The following is a 23501-nucleotide window of genomic DNA, read 5'->3' as shown; positions in this document are numbered from 1 at the left end:
TGCTTCAGTAATAAATAATGATAATAAATAAATGTCCTGACCTTAAGCAAAAATATAAAATTAAAACCCATTTGGTATGCAAATTCATTCAAGAAGCCAGCACGTCTTCCAGTCCAAGACGAGGCAGAATGGCAGGAGTGTTCACTACATGAATTTTGAAAGGAAAATCAAAGAACAACAGAATTGTGTGTGTATTGACTCATTATTCTACTTTCATTCCATCTAATGCTGTGTGGAGCCTGGAGGCTGGGACATTAATTTCCTGCCTTTTCTGTTTCACCAATTCCTCGTGGAGACCAGGAGAAAGAACTTCAGTCCTGGAGGCTGAAATCAGCAGAAAATGGCAGAAGAGGAGAACCGAAACCCAGGAAGGCAATTTTCATCGTGTTTACAGAAAGACGATGGAAAGAAGTCAGCACTGGCTGGCTCTGCGTAGGTTGGGGTGGGCTCTTGAGTGTTTGGAATACAAATGATCCAGGGGGAATGAAATGTCCCTGGTCTTGGGTCCAGGTGGGAGTCAGTCCAGGGCAGGAAGTCTGCGGATGGCCCTGACTGTCGGAAAACACCGATCTGTGCCAGATGGTATGCCCCCATCCGGACAGCCAAGTGTCTGGCTTTACCGTGAACTCACTGTGTGTTCCATGAAGGCTGGGGCTCCCCGGGGGCCCCCTCAATAAGGCCAGTCTGATGGACGCAGGGTAAAATGTCCAGTGGTAAAACCAGACACTGCCATTGCTACTGTCCAGTAAACTGGGCAGCACCCCCTGCCTCTCCCCTCCCTCCCAGGGCTGCGGCACCAGCTCTCGTTTCAGTCTGGAGGCTGCCCTGTGCGACGACTGGCAGGGAAATGGGGGCAGCAGAGCCCACAGTGAGGAGGTGGTAGGAGCAGTCAGAGCCCCGCTCCCAGCCTGAGCTTCTGCGTAGTTAAGGGAAGGAGGAGCTCCTACAAAGTGAGCTGAGGCAGTCTGGGGTTTAGATGCTAGAGGATGGGAAGATGAGAGCAAGCTCCCCGGACAACTCAGCTCCTGATCCCAGAGTCCCTGCGGGGTCACACGTCCTTCTAACACCTTCCTGCAGGTGTGTGGGGAGAGGGCCCCAGAGGAAATATGGCCCTATGCTCTGTGACCCAAGGGGACACGAGGCGGCCAGCACCCTGAGGAAACAGGGTCTCAGAGACAGCGGAAGACCTGAGCCCCCACCGAGAATCCGACCCAGGTCTCTAGGGTCTGAACGGCCGAATGGCTCCTGTCATAGAAGGTTGGTTGTCAAACCCTGGGGCCAAGGGCAGATTTTCCCCATGCTGGAAAGCACCAAACAGTCAGCAAGCCACCAGAGGAGGCACCCAGTGGGTGGAGGTGTCCCCTTCCCAGCCTGCTGGACCTTCTCCAGCACAGCACTCCCATGACCATGGGCAGTCCCCCTCCCACCAGAAATCTGTCATCCCCTCCAATTCTGCGGGGTGTTAAATGTTCACACCTGCTTTAAACTCTGTCTGACTCCATGGTGGACCCAAAGATAAAGACAGCCCTGAGTGCTGAGCAGAGAACAACAAAGCCCCTGGGAAGACCAGCAGGGTTGCTGGGAAAAGTCTTAATCTACAAAATGGAAGCTGGACATGGGGAGGCTGAGGCAGGAGGATGGCAACTTTGAGTCCAGCCTGGGCAACTCAGTGACTTAGAGAGATCCTGTGTCAATAAAAAATTAAAAATGGGCTGGGAATGTAGATTAGTTCAAAGGTCCTGGGATCCATCCTTAGTATTGCAAAAAACAAAAACAAATGATAACAGAAAAAACAACAAAAAAAACCCATTACAAAACTAAATGATGGAAATCGTACAAAGGCTTTCAGATTAAGAGCAGTTCTGGGACCACCTCACTGGATATGGATGTGGGGACATCATGTTGGGTGGGTGGACCTGGGCTCAGCCTTGACTGTGGAGGGCAAGGACAAGGGTCAGGGGTGACCCAGGTTGGGACAGGGGGCTGTGACATGCCTAGAGGAGGCTGAGCCAAAGAGCCACATGGGGCCTGAACAGGGGGGTGCAGGGACACCTTTGTGTAGGACAGGGCAATATCGATTCTGCCCAAAGCAGGCTGTGAAGACTGAACCCCACAACTGACTTGTTTATAGGAGTCTGGCTGAAGCCTATGTGCTGACGTCAGAGTAACTCGAACCCAAATTCCATTCCTACAACTAAAACCTTCAGACTAGAAGAACAACGTTCTAATTATAGCCATATATCTTGTCTATTCTGTTCCTAATTTGAGAATGCTTTGTCTTGTCCTTTATGAGCCTTGCTTACATTCATTTCCATAGAAACCACATGACTGTGCATCCTTGCATGTAGTTCTGCCCTTGCACATAGCTCACCTTTGCTCCAATTGCTTACCAATAAAAACCAATGGCTTGGACTGGCCAGAGACTTTGTCAGTTGCACTGGCATTGGTTGTCCTGATGTTCTGCTTTCTGATTCCCTTAATTCTGTCTGTTAGGTTTTTTCTCAGGCCTGCACTGTACACTGAGTAGGAGACTGGAGCCAACTACAGAGGTTTCCAGTAACATTTCAGAGGTCTCCCACAGTCTGGCAGGGGGTGGCTGCTGTGAGGAGGACCCCAGAAGAGCCAGCCTGGAGAGGTGAGGTATGAACAAGGACCCCCAGCTCTGCCCTCGCCCCTTTCAGTCTACACAGAGTGGCTGGAACCAGCTTGGTACGCTGCCGTTGGCGCTGTGACCGCAGTGTCACCTGAGTGATGGTGTCAGGAGGTGGTGCCCTAGGTGGGTGACAAGGTCAGCAGGGCAGAGCACGGGACCCTTACCGAGGAGGCCTGAGGGAGCCTCTGCCGTCTGCCCTTCCACGGAGTGAGGGTGCAGGGAGGAGTCGCCGACCTGGAAGGAGGGATGGGGTTGGTCCTCGCCAGCCACTAATCTCCTAGCACCTCAGTCTTGGGCTTCCAGACTCCAGAACTGTGAGCAACAAATTCATGCTGCTTATAAAAGACGCCTCACCTCCTGCAAATCTTTGCTCAAACTGCACCGAAGCGCACTTACAACTCCAGAGCATCCCACTGTCCACCCAGCAGTGTCTGACTTGTCTCCTGGCTTTATCTCTGGGGGCCTCCCCCTTGGACATGTCCTTCCTCATCTGTCTCCATCCACTAGCTCTGTGGCAGCAGATACCTTCGCTCCAAGTCCTGCTCTGATTTGAGCCTTAGTTCACAGAAGGTGCGGAGTAAACATTTGCTTATGTAGTGAATGAATGAAGTCTCTATTGAATAAAGGACCTGGTTTGAAACTAACATGGGGCCTGGCTCTCCCAGCCTGGCTCGGGGCCTGGGCCACTGAAAGCACCAGGGAGGCCCGGTCAGTTGGTAGCCTTTCCATGGATGTAGTGGGACTCTGGACACGCCTGCCCGTCAGGCCTCTGTGACTGTATGGTGAGGGGTCTGAATAGACAACCTCCCTTCACAAGGGCTGGCTGGGTCCTCCCAGGATGCCAGCTGTGTGTTTTTACAAGTTGTTACAACACGGCAGGAACCAGAATGGATGTTGATAGCTGTTCAGTGAACAGCTTATACAGCTGTACCTGGCAGCCTCACTTGCCCTGCATTTAACAACAGATACCAGCATCTACTTTAAAGGCTTAAATCTGGGAAGACTACTCAGAGAACTGTTCCGGGTAACTGGAGTGCTGGATTTAGCTTCTGGACTGTGTCATATCCAGATGGCTGCTTGAGTCGGCCCATCTCTGCTCAACTCAAAGTTTCCTCTAAGGCAGAGGGGAAAAGCCTGCTTCCTTAAGGTCCCAAACAGGCCTTCGGTCTGCGGACCCCGGTGCTGCGGCCAGCAGGGGTGGCAGGAGGTCTCCCTTGTGGCCTGGGGCCAGGGATGCTCATCTTGGACTGTAAACATCACTGAGTTCCCCAGCTCCACACAGCACAATGGCCGAGTGGGTGGACTCCAGAGTGGCCCCAGTCCTGGGGGCGCCCACTGGTGCAGGCTGCCTCTGTCTGGGCCTCCTGTTAACAGAGCAGCTATGAGGCCTGGCTTCCCTTTCACTTGCACTGTGCTTCCTGGCAAAACAAACAGCAGAATGGGTGCTCCCTTCACCAGGAGAGCTGTGGGCCAGGCCCAAGCCCAGGAGAGGGGTGCACAAGTCACCAGGGTGCCTTCTGCCTTGATTCAGTGATCTGATGACATTAAATGCAACATATATTTATGGAGCAACGTACACTCATCAAGGCTGGCTGGGCCGACGGGAGGGAGGGATGCAGAAGATACATCCTGGCATTGGGAACCACGCGTGCTGTGTCACCAGGGACAGCCACCCTGGGAGGGCCTGCGGCGCGCTGCACAGGTAGGACACCAGAGGGACGATGCCCGAAGGCATCCACTCCTGGAGTGGCCTCTGTAGCCCAGGGATGGTTCCACAGGGACAGTTCCCCTGGGGCTGGGGTGCTCTGGGTTCCGGCCTGCCAGTGTCTTTGGTCTGTCTGTCTGTCCTCTTCTGCCTCCAGTGCCTCTTCCGGTGGAGCCTGGAGCAAGCCCACCCCCCAGTCTCAGTGCAGGAAGGGTCCTGGAAGCTGGTGAAGAATGCAAATCTAGACCTCAGCCCTGGACACCCAGGGTCAAGGGAGGCTTTGGAGTGAGCCTGCCTGTGCCTTAGGAGGCAGGAGTCGGGGCCACAGGTTGCAGAGCACCGTACTGGATGTGCATTCTTTGGGGCAGAGGCGGGAGAAGTCTGTCTGGGCTTGGAGGAAAAGCCACACGGGGAAGCAGGCTGGCGGTGGCCACAGCTCTTGTCTCCTGGCTAAGGGAGTTGAATGAGAGTCCTGGGAGGCACGGGTGGGAGCGGTGCAGCAGCGGTGAGGCTTCTCCCCAGAGGCCAGGGTGCTTTCCCGCGGGCAGAGGGAGAGGCACGGGTCTCTCCACGGCCGCCTCTGGAGGCCCACGTGGCCATCACCCCGACCCTCTCAGCACACGGCTGGGGAGGAGCGGGTCTTGCCACACTGGAGGTGCAGGCAAGGGCATCGGAATGCTCAGGGCACAGAGGCAACGGGAGGGGGACCAGCACACAGGCTGTTCCTCCCTGAGCCTCTTAATTATCAGTCAGGAAAAACAAAATCACGTTTCCAGTCAGGACGCAGGGAGGAGCAGGGAGGAGCAGGGAGGAGCAGGGAGGAGCAGGGAGGAGCAGGACCACACAGACTTTAGACTGGACACAGGGCGCAGAGGAGCAGGGAGGAGCAGGGAGGAGCAGGGAGGAGCAGGGAGGAGCAGGACCACACAGACTTTAGACTGGACACAGATCGGCTTAGCCGTCAGGTTTTAGGGTGATAAAGGAATCTGATGGAGAAGTGGCGCCTCCTTTCCCCAGAGCCCGGAGTAAACTGGAATATGGGTGACACGTACGCGGTGGGGGACACAGCGCAGGTAGAATTCTGCCAGCATTGTGAAATATTCATGAGACTCGGGACCGGGCCCGACTGTTAACACCGCGCGGGTTCCCTCCAGTGCAGAGGCAAATGGGCGCGAGGCGCTGTCATCTGTCCTTTTGATCTACCCAAATCCCACCAGAGAGGCAAGGGGGGCAGGGAGGCGGGACGCTGGGGACCACGCCCTCCTGGTGGCTGACACCCCCACCTCGAGGCTGGAGTGGGGGCGAACAGTGAGTTTCTTCAGAGCGCGAGGCAGAATCACTGATCCCCCAAGTCTTCCTCCATCCAGAGTGATTAGTGGGGGCCTTGGGGTCCGACTCCACCCCATTTCCCTCCTTTGTGATCGCAGTGTCTTTACATACGCAAACCTCCGCGTGCAGCACAGGCAAAAAGCAAAATGTCTCAAAAGAGTAAATCGGCTTTCTAAAGAAAATAAGGAGGAAAAGAGGGAAATGAACTCGAGGCTTCCCTGGGTGAGAGCGTCTTCTGAGCTTTTCCACACACCGAGGGAGAGCACGGTGCAAAACTGCCTCAATGTACTGGCGCGTCTAATTAAAAGGAGTGACATGAAAGGCCTTTTCTTTCTGCTTTCGGTTTTGCTTCTTTCTGTGCAGGGATCAAAAGTATAACAACGTGAGGACAAAGAGTTATATCCGCAAACAATGAGAAGCAGCGTAACCGCGACCGAATTCATGGTTTTCAATCTTTCTGCACAACGGACGTGGCCGAAGTGTGCTGTGTCGGGACCAGGTCTCAGAGAGGAAGGAGATTCAGCAGCATCCGGGGGCAGAGAGGCAGTTAGGCCCCTAGAGGCAGCGTCGCAGTGTGCTAAGGCAGAGGTGACGCGGCCAGAGGCCCAGGGAGCCCGAGCACAGGGCTTCTCCCTCACCACACGGGCCTGAGTGGACACTTCCCACGGTCACGGCTTCCCCTTTAGTTGGAAGCGAAGAATGAGAGTGACCGCCCGAGTTTCCTTCTGAGGAGACGAGAAAGTTCCGGAATGAAGTAGTGGTGTTGCCGCACAATCTCGAGAATGTTCTGAATGGGCCGAGTTTCATGCTTTACAGTGGTGAATTTTCTTGTATACTTCAACATATATATATGATTTTTAAACAAGGGTTTTCTAAAGTTATCCTGCATTTGAGCTTTGCTTTCACTTCAAGGCCCTCACATCATCCCGGGCTGGGGAGGAGTGCCCAGAGAGGTGAGCCTTCCTGAACCCCCGCTCGCCCTGTTTCTGCGGGGCCCTGGCTCTGGCCGGGCTGAAACATCGCAGATGGAGTAACCCCATAGTCACATCACAGCCGTCCCCTCTGAAGGCCACCAGGTACCGCCGCACCCAACAGCACATTCCCCGAGCTTTTCCTGGTTTAATTTTAAACGCTTCCCTGTGGCAGAGCCACCGAAGAGCTGCTCCTCTCTGAGAAGGGGCTGCTTCTGCTCAGAAGTTCATTTCCGGGAGGGCGGCTGGTAGGCTTGGCGCCGGCTCCTTCCTGCCACCCCTCAAAGCCTCCTGAAACCTCCCTCTTGCTTCCAGTTACATATGGGTCCCTCCTCTTGGTGAGGGAGTTCACCACGCCAAGAATCTGGAGGCTGGCAGGGGAGGGGTGGGGGCTGGGGAAGACAGGAGGCGATGGAGCAGAGCTTCCCTCGGGTTTGGCAGAGCCCTAAGCCAGATCCTTGCCTGGGATTTGAACTTGGCCTCCCAGCCTTGGACTCCCATGGGAGCCTGCCCCTTCTGGTGACCGCAAATGTGAACTTCACCTCTGCAGCCGGCAGCAGCCACCCATCTGCTAATGCACAGGCCAGGCTGAGGCCTGGTGCACACCAGTGACCCAGAAGTAGGTCTAATCCTCTCTTCTAAATGTGCTTAATGCCATCGATAATCTTGTCACATAAATCTCCCAGTTAGCAGTGAGCTGCAGCTATCACCGAGACTCCGAGAGTCTTGCAAGAAGAGATCCCACCTCCTGTCTGATACCGACTTCGGCTGCCCTGCTGCCCAGCAGTCTCTGAACTTTGCAGGTCCTGGAAGCAGCTGTGCATTGCTTAGGCCATCCGGGCACCCTCCCTCCTGCCCGTGCGGGCTCTTGTGCGTCCTCAGGTGGCTCCTTGGTGGCATTGGGTACCATGCCTGGCCCATGCCTGCTGGTTCCTATCCTGGTTCCTGTCCTTGTCACTGGGTGTAACCTTCTTTTGGAGCCCGGGGAGCCCTCTGGCCTCCATGTGTTGAGTCTGAGGAGGACTCGCTCCAGCAGGGCAGCAGAGGGTTATAGAGAAGCCCAGCACCGCAGGGGCTCTCAAGCTCAAACACTTCCTCCCTCCAAAGAAAGAAGAAATTAAACCCAAGGCCTTGTCACTCCAACATGCCCATGTGAACACGGCTGACCTAGCTCTTCCCCGGCAGACCTCCCTGCGTGTCACCCAGTGTCCTGCGTTCTAAGCCCCACACAGGGGGCAAATCTGGGAAGGGAGTGCCTCTCACCAAGGGTGACAGCTACTGAATAAATACCTTCTGAGCAGCACTGGCGCCTGCCCAGTATGGCACTGGGTTGCCAGCAACAGCTGGGTAAACAGCGGGCTGGGATCTGATTCCGTGCCCAGACTCCGGGAGAGCACAGCGGGCCGGAGGCTGGCTGGAGCCTGCGGGACCTGTCTTCTGAGACAGGCCCCGGCCCTGGCTGACCTTTGGGCACAGGCTCCTCCAGAGGAGCATGGTGTGCCAACCCTCTGCTGCACTGGGTCTCGGGAGGGCTCCTTCTGGAAGCAGGGTCAGGTGACCTGTGGCAAGGAGCAGTCTGCTGGGCAGAGATGAGTCCACGAGTGTGCCACACTTTCCTCCTTTTAAGTCCAGAGAAACAGAGGCAGAGAAGGCAGCAAAAACAATTTTCTTCTGGCGGAACAATGAGAAGAGGGGAGTGGTCAGTGGGGAAGCTTGAATTCGGTGGTCTGAAGTCAAGAATTTGCCTGCCAGCTCCCTGGGTATGGTCAAGTGCCCTCTGCGAGGGGACTGACTGGCACTGAGCTCCATTCCCTTCTCCTTCAGCTGCAGTAGGGTCCACTTCACGGATGGCTTTGCCCCTCAGTCCTTGGTTTGTGCCAGGTGTGGACAGGAAGCACCAACCCTTTACCTTCCCAGGAGAGGCTCTATGGGTGGGTGGGTGGGGACGCAGGAGCTGTGGACTTCCTGCCTTACCTGCCCTTTCAAGGTTTTCCAAATTGGAGTCCTCATGTGCCGGGAAGCAGGCGGACGGACATTAGGAAGCTCATAGACACCTGTCCAGCACAGAGGCCAAGGCGTGACCATGTCTCACGGTGACACAGCAGAGCGGTTGTTGTCAGGTCAGCTGCTCCAGGATGAAACCCTTGGGCCCTCGTGGAGGAGCCGCTAGGCTGGGATACTTTCACAGGGTGTGTGTGTCCTAGGGCTGCCGTACAAATGGCCACAAGCTGGGTGGCTGAAAGGACGGAAGTTTGTTCTTTCTTAGTTCTGGGCCCAGAGGTCCTAAATGCCTGGGGGAGAATCCTTTGTGGCTTCTGGTGGCCCGGCCCACGCCTGGCTTGTCACACCTCTTGTCCTGTCTCCACCTCTGTCTTCACAGGGTCTCTTCCGAGGCTTCGAGCTTCCTCCGCTTTCTCTTAGAAAGACTGTCATTGGACTTAGGTCCCACCTTAATTCAGGATAATCGCATCTTGAGAACTTTACCGTAACCATATCTGCCTATGCCTTGCTTCCAAACAAGGTCATATTTAGAAGTTCCAGGTGGACATTTTTGGGGGGAGGCGGTTCCTATGTAACCTACCACATGGAGATTGCTCCAAAAGTAACACCCTGCTTTCTCAGTAACTCGAGTGTTTTAAAGAATCCATGGGTTCCTTGGGAAGTGGCCTCTCCTAAAGTACAGCCTGAATTCCTAACCTGGATGGGATGGAGGGAGTTGGAAATCTTAGGAAGTTCACAGACGAGTCAAGGGCAGAACTGGAACACAGATCCTAGACTGCCCAAGCGTGTCTCCAGTCTACAAACCTGGCTCCTGGAATCCTGGAAGGCCGACGTGTCCCGGGAAGCTGCTCCGACCCTCTTGGCCCAGGCAACATCATCCTGAGCTTGTGGGGACCTTGGGCTCATGCACCCTCCAACTCCCGGCTCATTGCTGGTGCTCAGAAATGTTAAATAACAATAATAATAATAACACATCTGCATGTGACACTTTAACAGCCAATCTGTCATTTTCCTACTTTATTTCTGAGATTTTAAGAACAGTGCCCTTCCTGCACAGAACATCAGGGTGCATTTATATTAAAAAATGAAACTAATTAAAATGTTTGAAAACCATAAACCATCTCATCATAAAACAGCAGCAGTCTTACTTTTCCAGTCTAAAAGGATTTTTCTTCCTCATTTTGTGGCCTGTACCACTGTGCTAAGTCACGGAAGGGGAGGCTGGGGGTGGGGAGCCCCGGGGTTTCCAGGCCCTGGCCTGGCACCTGAGGGTGGTGAGGAAGGGACTCACATGGAGGGGCTGGAGAACAAGCTGCCCGGAGGGAGGAAGCTCAAGCCACTTCAAGGGCTTCTCAGAGGTGGATCTGGGTGGGGACACCAGGCTAAGGAACAGCCCTGAGGTTCCCTGCTAGGTGTGCTGCTGAGGCCCAACTGGATCTGCACCCCACATCAACTGACGGGCCGTTCTCCCCTTGGGAAGCTGCCTTTGCAGAAGTCCAACCCAAACCACAGGGCCATGGCCACCTTCCAAGTCAACAAAATATGAGAATTTGTTGAATGAAAGGAATCCAAGGCTGTGGGCAGGGGCTGGGCAGTGAGACCAGAAGGGAGGACCAGTTGAGCCAAAGTGGACTTGAGCTACTCCACAGCAAGTGCAAGAGGCGTCTGACATCACCTGAAGAATTCAGAGGCACCAGTGAGAAATCACTGTTCGAAAGCTACGCTTTCCGTGGTTCCAATGTGGGTCCATCTGAACGGATCACATCCTTCCCTGTACCGTGACTGCCATCACCAGCACTTCCTGTTGCCCAATCCTGGGCTAGATTTTTTAAACTTGGAATGTCTTTGCTTTCTGTATCACCCCTGTGGGGAGGTGCTGCTGTCTCTGTTTTATAGCTAAAGGCAGCGAGGCCGCAGAACGTCCACACAGCTCCCCGGTGACACCAGCCCCAGGCTGCCTGGCCTGGCCCGTGCTCTGCCTTGCATGGTGCTGTGGGGTCACACGGGCCCTGGCCAGACCTGCCTCTGCCAAGGTTGGGGTGCGCAGCTGATGTCTGGCGGGCATGTAGGGCATGACAGGCTGCAGAGGCGAGAGACGAGGTCTGGGGAGGCGCAGAGGTGAGATCACCGAGGGCCTGAAGTCATTTCACCCTCCGTGAAGATATGGAGTGACTGCGCATTTCAAAAACACTCTGGATGAGAGAGTGGGCAGAAGGGAGGCAGGGAGGGGATGGGGCCGCAGTGCCGCCGTGGAAGGAAACGCGGAGGGGAGGGGTGGACCCCACGATATCCTAAGGTGGTTCGTAGAGACCGGAGGGCACGGTGGGGAGCCGCTGCCTTCTGGCTTGCACAGCTGGGGGATGGTGGCCTGGACCCAGGGCAGCCAGGCCGGGGAAAAACGCGGAGGGGGGGGGTGGACCCCAGGATATCCTAAGGTGGTTCGTAGAGACCGGAGGGCACGGTGGGGAGCCGCTGCCTTCTGGCTTGCACAGCTGGGGGATGGTGGCCTGGACCCAGGGCAGCCGCGCAGGGGAGGAGCCGGTGTGGGCTGAGGATGCACAGCCCGGTTCTGGCCGTGTCACCGGAGCTCCTGGCAGATGCTAAGGGCAGACATCCAGGGAGAGGAATCCGGAGCCAGGGACACAGGCTTTGGGGGAGTCGATCTGAGTTCAAATCCTGTTTCCTCTCATGAGCTGCGGTGAGGACCAGTTCCCAGGTTTCCTGAGAGTCAGTTTCCTCATGGGTAAATAGGCTTACCCTGTGGGGTTGTTGGAAGAACTCAGGTGCCTGGCCCTCCAGAAAACAGTTACAAAACAGAAATAACAACAAAGAAACAAATATGACTGCAGCTACTCATAACCAGAATGCGGACCGGAGCCCAGGACTGACATTCCAGGCACAGGTTCTAGATTTAAAACGGTGAGAGAGTCGAGGTTTTCTTATTTCAGTGGAAGCAGGGCTATTGCTTTGCAAAATACCTTACTTTGGGCTTCTAATCAGTGAGCCACAGTGTGCATTTCAACCCACATTTAGTTTATTTGTAGACAACTGATCACTATCACTACGATGCCACACAAAAAACCAGAGGTGGTCACGGAAAGGTTCTGAAATGCGAATATGCCACGGTGGAAAAGCGGAATACAATTTTCAAAAGTGTACAGCTATTCTTTGGTAAAGCAAGTGGATTTCCATGACTACAACTTCTACCCACAATTCAATTTGGTAATTCAACACATATTTACTGAGCACAAAACAGGCAAGCGTGTGCTGCTAGCAATTCAAAGCCCGAGAAGACAAGGTCTTTTGTCTCAAGGACCTGCATTCTGGAGGGAGACAGACAAATAGAGAGGAGAAGGCCACTCCAGGAGGGCTGCGGTCACAACAGTAACCGGCCATCCTTATAGAACACGTCCTAGACTCTAGACACTGCTGTAGGCGGTCCGCATTATTAGCCGGCTTAATCTCCCTCACTACTGAAGGTGCGATTAGCCGATCTTATAGAAGAGGAACTAAGGCCCCGAGAGGGTAAGTCACTTGCTAATGATCACACATCTAGAAAGCGGAAGAGTCGGGACTTGCCTGCTTGGTCCTTGATCCTCATACCACCACTGTGCCAGCAAAGGTGTGCCAAGCCCTTAACGCCTGGTGGGCACTGGCATCCTGTCTCGGATGGATGGATGTGGTGGATTAGCCAGCAGAACGCTTCACTCTGAGAAAAGAAAGCCCTCAGCCTGACTGCCTCAGACTCTGTCTACTTACAAGGTGACACCAGGGTCTGACCTGGGGAGGAGGCACAGTGGGGCTCCCTGTGATGCTCTGAGCTGCCTCCCAGCCCCGAGGTCAGGATGGCCAGCCAGCAGGCCTCACCTGGGAGCTCCCGGAGGTGGGTGTGGTGAAGCTGCCGCCGCCTGGCCTGGGCAGGAGCAGGGGGCCTTGGGGCCAAGGTGAGAGTGACAGCTGTGAGAAGGTGCTGCTGACTTCCTGGCCTCTAAACCTGCAGTTCCAGGGACGGGAAGCCGGGGATACAGAGCATGCAGACGTGGAAGATTAAAAACAAACAACCCAGTCACCCAGTGTTGCATGAGAGTTCTTGATCCTGCCCGGAGGACGCGCAGTGTGGTGGTGCCCGTTTTGTGGAGCTCCCAGACCTGCCGGTGCAGCCCTTCTCCACGGCCACACCGGATCCACAGGGCCCACCAGCCTGGAGGAGGAGGGCGCGCTGGGCCTCAGCAGCGGACAGTCCCCAGTCCCAGCACCACTTTCTTCCCCAGTCATTAGGAGAAACAGGGCATGGCACAGTGTAATCTAATTCACAACGCCTTTGCAAGGCCTTTCTAACACGACATTCACAACGTTCCCTTCTAATCTCAGCAGACGACAAGCTGCCACTATCGAACTCCCATTAATATGACTTATGGGCACAATATAATTTCCCCGTATCCTCTCCTCAGCCTAATATTGTGAGCGAATAAAAGCCACACCCTCAGCACACTCCCAACAGGAGAGGGGATATGGGGAAGGCAGTAGGTCGTCTGCCAGGGAGCCGTTCCCAGTGGGTTGGGGTGGGATTTCGGAGCCTGGAAGGGGCCATCTTTGCAGATTCAGATGGAATGCCAAGGTGCGGACAGTTCTGCCCATGCCAGGGGCCCGAGTCTGCACCTCCCCAGCATCCTGCTGAGGCCCCGGGCCGGTGTCACAGAAGCACCAAGAGGGCTAACAGGAAGCAGCACTTGGAGCGACGGCTGGCTCACAGCGAGCCCTTGGTAAAGCTGGTGACGATGACAGGATGATGCTGCTGGCGAAGCCCAGACGCCCCTCGGCCCAGGCTGCCCGCAGACCTAGCTGGCTTCCTAGGGTGGCTGTCAAGAACACCGGTTGCCATGCTCGCTGCGCCAGGGAGGACACAGTCCAGGCCACACAGCACCATTAGCACCCAGCCCTGCATACACGACAGCTGAGGCCTCCCCTGCGCCCAGGGGCTGGGGAAGCTGAGAAGCTGACCACAGAAGGGACGGGAGCCGAGGGCCTTTCTCCCCCAGTCGGCCCCACGGGGAGGCATCCAGGGCCTCCGCAGTGACATCGAGAGCGCCCCCAGGGCTAGCGCTCGCCTGCCCCTCCCCAGGTCCTCCCGTGTCCAGCAAGCACAGAAGGTCTGTGGAAAGCGGCACTGTCCCTGCCCGGCCTCCACTTCTGTCACTGTGATCGGCACCGCCCTTGCTCCGAGAAGAGGCAGTTCTTTTATTCCAAATCTTTCATCCTTTTTTCCTCTTTTCCTTATTTCCTTTCTTCTTTCCTCCCCACCCCCTGTGCTTTCTTTTTTTGAGATGCTTTTGTCTTGCTGTTTTGCCCAGGCCGATCTTGAACTCCTGGGCTCAAGCGTCCCCCCCGCCTCAATCTCCAGGGCTTAACACAGGAAACTTCTGGATCATGCCAGCTCTCCTAAATTCACATACAGATGTTACTTCTCTCTGTCTCCGGTGGGATGTTTACGTTTTATTTATATATTTTTATCTGTGGTAAAACATATACAGCATACGGATTTGCCATTTTCACCATTTTTAAGTATACAGTTCAGCAGTATTCATTTTAGTGACAACGCCACCCAACAACCAATACTATCTGTTTCCAAAACTTGTTTATCACCACAGACAGAAATTCTAGCCATGAAGCAATAACTTCCCATTCCCCACTCTGGTCTCTGCTAATTTACAGTCTGTCTCTATGAACGAAGGCATTTATGTTTATGCAGTACATCTGCCTGGCTGTTTCATTCATACCTCACACCACCCAGTGGAGTGAGCATTCTTGAACGCAGTTTCTAGGTGAGGGAGATGAGCCTAGACAAACTGGGGTGTCCTGCCTGAGGTCACTCGGCGGGTCAGGTGTGCAGAAGGGTCCTGATCTCAGTCTCCTGAACCCAATTTAGGATGTTTCTCGATACCCTTAGCAGTCTCTCAGATACGGCCTCTCCTTTTCTGTCCCAGGAAGACTCTGCCCCTAGCAGCCAGGGAGCTGGAGGCAAAAGCCATAACCACAGTGACTGTTTCCTTCTTCTTCCTGGTCCCGCAAAGAGGTGCACAGGGAAGCCAGAGGCAAGCAGGGCTGCTTGTACCCTGGCAAGCAATGGCACCGCTGCACCCACTTCCCAGCCCAGGCTGAAATCTACCCAGGATGACTGAGGGTAACCAAGAGGGAGGTGCTTCCTGGAACTAGGTTGGTCCAAGCCCACCCTGGCTTTTTCTGTGGACAGTGATCATCTGGGCTGACACCAAAAACAGCAGCCAGCCTGGCGCTGTTTCTTGGAGCAAAATGTGAACGCAAGGCTCAACGTCTTCAGGATTTTCTTCAGACGGGTGGCCTGCTTGCACCGCCCATGTGGGCTTCCTGCTAAGGAGAACTGCAGCTAGGTTTCCTGGAGGCGCGTGGTTGGACCATACCATCCGACACACCTTCTAGTCCTCACATGCATCGTTTCAAACCATGGGGGAGCCTGGAGCAGGGTCCTCAGGAGATTTTGCAAGAAGTTTGCATGTGGGGGGAAGATGGTCATCTAATGTTTGTCCATCTAATTGCTCCCTCAACAGATTTTCCTGTGGCTGCTCTGAGCTGGGCCTCCACAGAGCTCTACATGGCTACTCTGGAGCAAGACAGCTGGGGCTTGGTGGGTGATCCTGGGCAAGGTGCTTAGCTTGTCTTGTCTCAAGTGAAGGTATGATAACAACAGGAAACAGAGCTATCTCTGGCCCCCTGAGGACAAAAGAAGGCAGGAGTAGGGGCCGAGAGGACAGGAAACTTAACTTGAGACACTTCCCTTAAGGGTCCGTGGCAGCCAGCACTCTACGGCGAGGGAGGCAGGGAGCCTGTGCTTGGGCTCTGGACACCCAGAGTGCACCTTGCTTCAACCCTGGCACCTTGGTGCTGGAGGGTACACAGCATTCACCCAGCTGCTCCAGGAAGCAGAGAGGAAGGTGGGAAAGAGAGGATTTAACTACTGTCAGTGGAGAGGTGTGATGCAGCACACTGAGTGCCCACGATGTTCTGTCCACTTGCTTTGCTTAGCTCTCAGGGCTCTTTAGCTACCAGAGGAAAAAAAAAAAAAACTAGGTTTCTGGCTGATGCATTCCAGAGAGGTACATTCACAAATGCAAATTATCGTTGCAGTACTAGCTGGGACTGCGGCCTCAGGGGCTCGTGGATTTCTCCTAATACCTTCATTTTAGGGCAGGTAATGGACTGTTGAAACTGACTGGCAGTCTGCTCAGCTACAACAGCTCCTCTGTGGGCTGTGCTTTGGGAGGAAGGGCTCGGGCCAGTTTGGCCATCTGTATGATGCTAGTTAGTGAATTAGGGAAGAGCTAGTCTGGGATCAGAGGGCATTTTCCCTGCAGACACTACGTGGGGTTGCTGCTGAACACATGATGGCAAGGTGTTACAGCTTTTGGGTTTATTTCCCCAGGTTGTTTTTTAGCGTTACAGGCAGTTCCCTTCTTAACAAATGGGTTTGGTTCTGAAAGTTCATTTGTAATTTGGCTGTTTAGATTTCGGAATGTACTTTTCCTATAAAGAATGTTACAAATGGTGATGAGACTTCCAGGCTAGTTCTCCAAAGCCTATTTAACCCATAATATAGCACAAATACTGTCCTTTCACAATGAAAAAAGAAATTTAATTGCAACATGAGTAATTAAAAGAAACAGGGAAAACCAGTCCAACCGAATAAGTAAATTTATGTTGATCTTGAATGATGCATTTTTCAGAAAACTAACATAATTTAAAAAGAGGCCCTTTTGAGGGCTTTTGGGGAACGGCATGGGATTTATCCCATCAGGGAGAAAGAGCATCAGACCATCAAAATCCGTGGCTTCTGAACACCTGTGCCATTTCTCGATTTCAGGCTCCTTGAAAAGTCTTCCTGTCAAAATTTATGTTCCCATGTGGATTCACACAGGGAGAATTCTCTGGTCAGAGCCCACGGAGGGGTCTCCTCGGGTGACAGGACTCTGAACAGCAGGTCTGTGCCTGTCTTTGTAAGGGGCCCCCCAGCCTCAGAGCCATCCTGGCTAGCAGTGGGTCTGGAAGGTGAACGCACCTTCGAGGGTCCCTGGGGCCAGCTGCCTTGTGCAGGGAATATGTGCAACACTGGGGCGTGTAAGCCACAAGTGTCCGTGGGGATCCCTACACCAGGCTGTGTGGCCAGGGGATCTGGTTGGTCCCGTCCTTCTGTCTGGGCTGGAAGCTGAAGGGGGAGAAACTCCAGCTCAGTACACCTGTGGGAAACGGGACCATAATTCTCACCAGCCTTAGATGGCTGCCCTTTCAAACATGTGGCATTGAATAGTAATCCATTTTATAACAAACCACAGCCACAAAGAACGAGAAACTAGAGACATTTATAGCTAAATGGATGCACAGTGAGGCCATACTCTTAAGTGAAATAAATAGGGCACCGTGTTTAAATACCGAATAGTTTCTCTGGTGTGAGAAACTGAAAGTGTAAATAAGAATCAAAATGTATAACTGATAATGTGAAATAGGAAGAAAAGGTCTAAAGGAGTAGGGGAAGCGGGAGGGGTAGGGGAAAGGTAAGGAAGGCAAAGAAAAAAATATGAGAAAAGGAAAAATGGAAACAAAGTCTCTGTAAATAGGGAAGGGTGAAGTGGGTAAAGGGAGGGCTAGGAATGGGGAAAAATAAGAACCAAGATAAGTCATGTAAGGGTGCGAGATCCCAATGATGACTGTAACTGTACTGTATATCTAAAATGTACCAATAAACTCAATGAGAATAAAAATTGTTTAAAGATGTGACCCTGTGGCATATTCTATTAAGAGACAGGGTCTACACACGCTTAAATGTCATATGGTTCTTCTTATATGACAAACCCAAATTATAAATAAAGAGCAAATAAAAGAAAATAGGAAGTAAGGAGATAGATCTTTCTAGAATGGGAAGGGGATCAAGAGATGGAGGGAGGGGAAGAGAGAAGGGAGGAAGACGTGTCCTGCATGCTCACCAGCTCCCCACAAGGCACGGAAACCCCAGGTACTGCGAACACGGACTAAGTGTGTGTCCTCGGCTAGTTCTCTAAAGCCTGAAGTTCAAATTCCCTTTACTGCCTGCTTTAGCCAATGGGATTTGAGCAAAATGCCTCAGGTTGCTTGGAGAAGCAGCTGTGCCCTGGCCTTGCCTCCTTCTGTGGAGAGGACCCCGGGCCGCCAGAGCGGGGTTCACAGGTCCCATGGGAAACCAGCACCATGGCCCAGGGCCGGCCAACCGCAGCTGTGCAAGAGACGTGACCCCCGGTCCATCAACCACAGATGCGTGAGAGAGTGGGCCATGACCGGAAGCAGCCAGCTGACCCACCGAGCTGCGATGGCTGAGGTCACAGAGTTTGGGGGCAGCTGCGATGCAGCAAAGCTAACTCGTGCACCCAGCTGGCTCCGGCCAGCGATGCCTCCTGATGTCTTCACTTTGTAATTCTTAGCTTCCCTCTGTCCAGATTATGACTTATCTTATAAATGTGGCAAAATACATAAACACTTCTCCTCTTTTCTCCACCTTAATCAGAAATTGAAGTCTGAGTCACTCAGATACATCTTCTTGAAACTGTAGGCTTTGAAACGGGTGCTTTGGAAATGTGACGTCTTCCAATTCTGCACACACGTTGTGACGGACAGATGGGTCTGAAGTCAATGAAGACACAGTCCAAGCCGTAACCACGACTTCAGGTGTGGGTAAAAGCCGTTAGCTCAGTGCTAACGTGTGCAAGGTGTCTCACAATGCCTTATAAGGGGCCAATAATTTATCACCAGGGAAATAAAAAATACGTGTTCTTGGAGCAAGCCGCAGTCTTCTGGAGAAAATCACTTGCAGGCTGGAAATTCACTATAAAAGGGGTTTGAGCCATTCTCCCAACTGAGCTCCCTCAGCAGTCTTTGAGTTTTAATGTGAACACAAGAGGAACAGGAGGTGTAAGCAAAGCTCCTTTATCCATCCACAGAGCTCAGAACCAGTCACAAACCCCACGTCGGGTTGCCCTGGGCTCTGTGGTCACTCACATGGGCTCAAAGAGCTCTAGATCGTCCCCCAAGGGGTGTGTTCCTGGGGTGCACGGGAAAGATCGCATTCCTGATGACAAATATCCAGCCTGACACCTCCAGATGCTCACAGATGTCAACCCTCTGTGCATTTGGCCTTCAAAGCACGGAGTTTCTCAGCCCTGTTCGGCTCCCCTCGGGCCTCTGACATAGGCCACGTTGACTGCACCCCAGCCAGATTTGTTTTCTTAGCTCGGAGGGACAGCGGTAATGTTTCAGGCTGACCACGAGGAGGAAAAGCCCCAATCCATTTCACAGGCCTTGGCGAGTACTCTGTCAGCCCATTCTTTCAGGAATGAAATTACATTTTATGAAGCCATCCCTTTTCTGTTTCATCTGCCAAGCAGGTTTGCTGAGAATAATTTAAATTTCATGCAGCAGCAACTGTGGCCACTGGTGCCTCCCTGCCACCCCACAAACAGACCCAGTGGTGGAGTCGCACCTCTGTCTCAGGGGCGGCCGGTGGGGACTTAGGCGGAGCGTTGCCCGCATTCCTCCGCTACAGCAGAGAGGGACAGGGCTGTTCAGGGAGCCTCTCTTCAGCTCAGCAGCACCACTCTGGAGCTGGTCCCCCACACGCGTAGATCCTTGGATAAACTCAACCTCTAGTTTAACTCTCTTCTCTCCATTTTTTCTTCTTTTCTTTAGTACTGGGGATTGAATCCAGGGCCTTTACACTGAGCTACATCCCCAACCTTTTAATTTTGAGACACGGTGTTGCTAAGTTGCTGAATTGCCTAGGTTGGGCTCAAACCTGCCATCCACCATACCTCTCAGCCTCCCAGAATGCTGGGATTATAGGAATGCAACATTCACCTGGCTAATTTAATCCCTGAAAATTATTAACTTTGAGTACTTACCAAGTAGCAGATATGGTTTTAGGTTTTTCTGCACATCTTGATCTAAATAACCCTTACAAGGAGGATATTATTGCTATTCCCATTTTACAGACAAAGAAGCTGAGGTTTAACTCATAAGCCGTGGGATGAGGATCCAGTCCTAGTCCTGTCTGACTCTAGAACTTAAAACTCTCAGTACCTGTTGAGCTGATGGAATCATTGGCTTAAATTTCCTTCCTGTACCAGGACACAGAAATGTGTCCATTCCCTGGCCTGAAATTTGGAGTGTGCTGTCTGTCACCCAAGAGAATGAAAGGTGGGAGTTCCAGTGATTCTTCTATAATCATGGTTTCTCCAGGCCTGCATGCTGCCCGGTAGCGACGGATAGAGAGAGCTGGCCCTGCAACTTCCGGTCTCTCTCTGGGCGGCCTTGTAAGTAGGGAAGCTCCATTTTCTCTGGGCTTCGCTGCTCTTACCTGCAGAATTCAGGTTTAATGGATATGTCCCTCAGCGGAACTCTTGTCCGGAGAGCAAAGAGGGCATGTGGACGGGAGGGGAAGGTTAGCCTGCTAAGGCCCCCAGGTGTCTCAGCAGCCAGCAGCCTGGGATTGTCCAACTGGCATTACATCAAAAGATTCCAGAAATCTTTAGGCCACAGGCAGATAAATGAAGAAACAAACATTACCTCAGGCCCGAGGGCAGCAGTGACAGAAAGAATTATCATCACCTTGCTAAGGGCCTCTGGGAGCACAGCCAGCCCTCCCCTTGCAGAGAGCTGTGACCCTCAGCACTGGCCCACAGAAGCAGACTGTAGCCTGGGAATGAGCCTGTGACCAGGCCCATGGGCAGGAGGATGGCAATGTCCTACAGCCTGTGACACTAGTCCTGCTCCCTGCCTAGTCACGTGGGAGGCTCCAGGGGCTGACAGCACTGACCGTGTACCTGGGCCAGCTTCCCTGGCCCACTCTGAGCTCCTACAGTGGTCCTGGCCCACACATGGCACTACAGCCTTCACCACAGATGCCAGGCTGGTCCCTTCCTGCGGCTCTAACATGCCCCAGGGCAGGAGGAGCACCCTGCTCTGGCCCAGCTTTTACCCAGCAACTTCCCTTGCTCAGCTTCCTTTAGCCTGGGCCTCATTTGGTGTCCCTGCTGGTCCTTCCTCTGAGGAAAAGGTCTCATGGCTGACAGAGGCTTCTGATCCATGTCCTCTACTCCCTGGCTTCCGGGTGTGCCGCTCTGGCTTCCCTCCGGGGTCTGCGAGCTGCCCTCTCCTTGTCCCTTTCCTCCCAGCATTCTCTTGCTTCCAGGTCACCTTGAGTCCTAGCAACTTCAACACACCTTCCTTCCCTGCCTGCCTAGGGCCAGCTCCCGTTCCTCAGGCAAAACTGACCGTTGCACCTTGGTAAGGTTAGAACCGAACAACTGTTCTCACTGGGGGTAGCCTTATCTTGTGGGCCACACCAGGAGATGGAGGCCGTAGGGTGACCACAGTACCTAGACAGGACTCACACCTGGCGCCAGGTCCTTCCTGTCCTGGGCAATTCACATGTTTCTTCTTACACAGTCCTACAATACACAGTTCTACAACACTTTCAGTAGGCAGGGATCGCCACCTGTTCTCATTTCACAGAACTGAGGTCCAGAGAGGTTGGGCAACATGACCAGTGTCACTCAGCATGCAAGCAGTTGATTGAAATTAAAAGCCAGTCTACCTCCAAGTCTGCTTTTATCCCCTCACCAAGCCACCTCGCCTGGAGGAGAAGAAACATTCTGGGTCACCATGTTATACTGTCCTGGCCTCAGGTCCATGAGACCCTGGCCTGTGAGCACCATGAGGGCAAGAGCCAGCCCTTGGCCACTTAGTGAACAGCCAGGTGGTTGACCAGGGAAACCATCACTGCCTGGGCTTGGGCTGCCTGCTTGCGGAATGGTCCAGGTGGGCAGCAGCTCGGCTAGAAGGACAGGAGGCGCCACGGCCCACACTGAACAGCAGTGGCCCAGGTAAGAGCTGCGCTGAGGGCAGCTGCTGCCTCCCCTCCCCTGTGGACCCCATTCTCCTGAGCACCCCAGGAACCCAGGGCCTGACCAGGCACAAACCAGCCCTGCAGGTACCAAGCTGGGCTGGAGACGACCACACAGGAGAAGGAATTTGCCTCCTCTGTCGTCACGTGGCTGGGCACTGGATGTCCTTAGAAGCCCCGACTCTTGCCCTCTCTGTTTCTCCTGGCCCCGGGCTCAGCCCTTGTCCCAGCTGTTGTTTTCTGTCTGAGGCAGTGGGTTGGGGCCTGGCCAGTCAGGGATGGGGAATACCGAGCTAGGAGCAAATTGGAAGACATGTGGCAGGGCCGGCACCTGCAGAGAGCTGTTGGCACTGCCCTGGTCCCAGAGCACCCAGTGCCGTCCCTGACGAGCACCCCTTCTGAGGACAGAACCAGTGGGTGGGCCCTTGGGGCGCAGCCCCTCCCCATCTGCAGCCCGGCTGTTGGCTCCACAGGCTGCCATCTCCAGATGGCCAACAGCTGCCCACGCAGAGTGCCTGCCAGATGTGGCCACCATGCCGGGCCGGCTCTCCTGGGCAGAGGTCACCCATTAGGAGCAGGCCGGGGCTGGTGCCCAGGGAGGAATGCTTTTGGCTGGCCCGGGGGGCAGTGTGCCCAAATAATCCTTCATCTCCTCTCCCGTCTGACATTCCTTTCCTCCCTGCCTCGGTGGGGAGGGTGTTTTCATAACAGGAAAATAAAATCAATAAGGCACTGCACCAAGATGTCAGCATGCTGCGCCGGCCTCCAATTGCTCCATTGTCTGGGCCTCCGCCGGGCCCTGCAGCCAGCAGCTCTCTCCGTTATTAATGGGAAGCAGGGCTGAAAGGGGGTTCGGGAAGTCGCAGAGACAAAGGCCCGCACACCTGGAGCGCCGGCCATCCGCCACCACAGCCACGCACAATGGCGGCCCCGGGCCTCCCGCCTTATATTTCTCCTGCAACTTTTATAAAAGCCGGGGGGAAAAAAGGCCAGACACACACACACGCACACGCACGCATGCACATACGTGTGTGCAGGCCCTGAGAGGGCTCCGGGGAAGCAGCTCTGATGGCTGGCAGAGGTGAAGGCCTGTGGAGCCCTGCCCGGCCGAGGGGCGGGAGGGATGAATGGGCTTCCAGCCTGGGCCCTGCTGACCCTGCTTAGGGCCCTGAGCAGCACCCAATAAGGGGACCAGCTCAGCCTGAAGCCGGGCAAGGGGCTCGGCCATGTTCACGCTCACATTCCGTTTAGCACACAGACTGGCTTCTGTGGCCATTCCTGCAGGCGGAGCTGGTTCTTCCAGGAAAGACAGACCGACGGAGCGAGAGGCCCGAAGCCCACTGCGGGATGGCGGACCGGAGGGAGCGGGAATAACATTGTGTCTGGGGGCTCAGTGGGACAGGTGCAGTGAGAGCCCTGCCTCCCAGGCGTGGGTGGCTCGGGGAGGCCCTGGGTGGGCTCACCACCCGATGGCTCCCCCTGTGGGTCCACGCCCGGCTGAAGTACCCCAGCCACTGAAGGACTGGCAGGTCCCAGTCTACGGTTTGGAAACCTTGTTACCAGTCTGGGGTTTTGTTGTTATTTTACTCACTAAACCGCCTTTACTCAGCATGGCACAGGACTGTAGCAGCCGCTGCACCTCCTTTAAGCTAGGCACAGACGCTTCACAGCAACACGCCCAGGGCCTTCCCCAGAAACGGTTTGTGGGTTCTCGCCAGGGAGGCCACTGCTCCGGGGAACGAGCGCTCGGGAGGCCCCGTGCGGCCTGGGGTGGGAGGCAGGGAGGCAGGGCTCCCTGTGTCGGGCTGCTGCCCAGAGGGGACACCGGGTCCTACCTTGGTGGTGACGGCAGACGCGGAACTGGCCACAAGGCTGGTGATGGCC

The 23501-nt window shown here is 54.2% G+C and overlaps 1 protein-coding gene across 1 annotated transcript in view; it reads right to left on the bottom strand.

The window, feature by feature from the left end:
• Positions 1-23479, bottom strand: part of Klhl29 (kelch like family member 29) — a 117224-nt gene extending 93745 nt beyond the window's left edge. The window contains exon 1 of the mRNA XM_033762999.1: positions 23453-23479. The gene's annotated coding sequence lies outside the window, so the exon portion shown is untranslated. The remainder of the gene's footprint in view (positions 1-23452) is intronic.
• Positions 23480-23501: the final 22 nt, after the last annotated feature.

Source organism: Fukomys damarensis, unplaced genomic scaffold (genome assembly GCF_012274545.1).
Source record: "Fukomys damarensis isolate Sample0158 unplaced genomic scaffold, DMR_v1.0_HiC HiC_scaffold_2, whole genome shotgun sequence".
Taxonomy (NCBI): domain Eukaryota; kingdom Metazoa; phylum Chordata; class Mammalia; order Rodentia; family Bathyergidae; genus Fukomys; species Fukomys damarensis.
Note: the sequence above shows the minus strand (reverse complement) of the source record. Positions and strands in the feature narration are given on the sequence as shown.